Source organism: Ricinus communis, chromosome 7, assembly GCF_019578655.1.
Source record: "Ricinus communis isolate WT05 ecotype wild-type chromosome 7, ASM1957865v1, whole genome shotgun sequence".
In the NCBI taxonomy this organism is placed as follows: Eukaryota; Viridiplantae; Streptophyta; class Magnoliopsida; order Malpighiales; family Euphorbiaceae; genus Ricinus; species Ricinus communis.
The window spans coordinates 22,604,590-22,607,173 of record NC_063262.1 but is presented as its reverse complement, the minus strand read 5'-3'; positions in this window follow the sequence as shown (position 1 = coordinate 22,607,173).

Here is a 2,584-nt window from a genome sequence, read left to right as displayed (position 1 = left end):
GTAATTTTTGGGTTAAAGCTGGTGGGTAATTTGTGTGATAAGGAAAACACAACAAGTAACGAATAGTTTGATGTTAAGATTGGTAAAGGAAACATGATTGATTCGAGGAAATTAGAAAATATGTTGTGCCTACAAAGTATTTATTAGAATGAAATATAGATTGTTGATGCTATTATTTCAAGTGCCTAAATGGATATATACTGATGTTTTCATTCTTAAAGAATTGGAGTTCGAGAAATTGAGAAGTTAAAGAAGAAAAACGAATTTCTTAAATGTCTGCAATCTTTCTTATTTTCCATGTCAATTTGTTAAAGAAGGTTATAGGGTCTAATGCTACAGTTGTTTTGAGTCTTCGACAAATTAGCTTTTATGTTCCAAATTTAACTTGCTACTATATTAGATCAAAGAGTAATAGAATAGAAAGGCGCTTCGGTTAAACCATTTTCAGTCCGCAAAAGAGTCCAAATTATCACCAATGAAGGCTACTTGGGAGAATTGGTCATTCATAGTCTCAATTTCCTGTATTTTTCCTTGAGGATAAGGAAAATGTCCAAAAGAAGGGTATGTCAAAGAACCATGAGAGTAAAGGACCTAAACTTACACCTCAAACGCAGCAGATAGAGCCACAACAAGAAGAATAGAAGATATGGCCAATGATTTTAGCATGTGGAAGTTGTTATTTGTTCTTGGTGATTTGTTTTATTATCTGTCAATTTTCTTTTAGTGCATTGGTTAGGGTTGTAAATGAATTAAATGTTTCATGAGCTATTCAAAATTTGAATCGATAAAAAGTTTGTTTGAGGTCATTTGTTAATTTAAACGAGCCAAGCTCGAGCTCAATTTCGAGCTTGATAACTTTATCGAGCCGAGCTCGAACTTTATAAAGTTTGGTTTATTAGTTCGCGAACAAGCTCGTGAGCTCGTGCTCAGCTCAAACTCGGTTCATTTATAAAGCTCGTGAACAGGCTCGTTCATAAAGTTGATAAACATGCTTATTTATAAGCTCAACATGCAGGTTCATGAATTAGTTCGTTTATAAGCTCGAACTCGAGTTCAAAATAATAATAATAATAATAATAATAATAATAATAATAATAATAATAATAATAATATAACTACTATATTTAAATAAAGCTATTACTATTAGTAAGAATTACAATAAAATAATAAATAATAGATAAATATATTATATGTCAATTAAATAAAATGAGCATGTTGCAAATTAGATAAAATAAAGTTGACTCATCATTACAATTTTTATCTTATTTATAAATTATTTTATATTATAAAATTTAATTATATTCTTATAAATGTAAAAATATTCTAAATGCATCATTTGATTATATTAATCTAATAAAATTTATTTATTATTAAAATCTTAACTAGTATATAATAGGTCATGAGTAACCAAGTACTAGAATAGAAAGATAAAATTTATAAATTGTATGTAAATAAATATTGTTATTGATATTATCATTATTGTGAAACTTTATATATATCTTAACATTAATACAAAGTATTTTCTTTTCAATCTCATGCTTTTCAATTTTTAAATACCTTAGATATCTTATATTTTTCTAATTCGAATCTTGGAGTCAATAGAATGGAGTGTGAGTGTTGGATTAGATGGTTTTTTTAAGAAAATTTTAATTTAATTAAAATTTTGAATTGAATTTACGTTTATATTTATAAATGGTAATCAAATTAAAAACTAAGCTAAAATTAATCAAGATTATAATTTATATAAGTTAATATATCATTATAAAAATATTTATTGTATCACACTTCGACTATTTTATATATATATATATATGTATTTCTTAAGTTTTATAAGTATTATTTATTAAAAGGTGAGTGCTACTAAAAAAATTGTAAGGCTGATTTATATGCTCTTTTAAGTTAACATAGACTTGTGAATATTTAATATGGTCCTTTTGTAATTTTTATGCATTGTTAGTCTTTACTTTCATCATTCATGTTGTTATAGTAATATTTTTTTTTTTTTGTATATTCTGCTATATTTTTAGACACTGATATTGATTTGTTTTATTGCAAATTTATCTTTTTTGGCTACATTCGGTACTTTCACCATTTCTTACTATATTTTTAGATATTGTTATTGATTAATTTAATTATTAAAAAATATTTAACGAGCTCGAGCTCAAATTATGCTTAACCAGTTCGAACTCGAGCTTTTCTCATTATACAATCACTTAACGACTCAAACTTGAACCAAGCTCGAGCTATTCATTGAACTGAGTTAGTTGCGAACCGAACTCGAGCTATTCGCGAACCTAATTATTTTTAAACTAGTCGAGCTCAAATTTCATTATAAAAATTCAAATCGAGCTCAAGTTTCTGTCAAAATCAAACAAACCAAGCATGAACTTGTTGATGGTAGACACAACTCGGTTCGATTACAGCTCTAGAATTAACTGTTATCTTTCTCTTGTCGTAGTAACAGAATTGTTATATGCTTCCGATCATTAACCATTATATTTGCTGGAATGTTGGAGACAATTATCATGAATTATCCATATGATATCCTACTTCTTTCTACTGTTTTCTCTCTCAATTTGTTCCT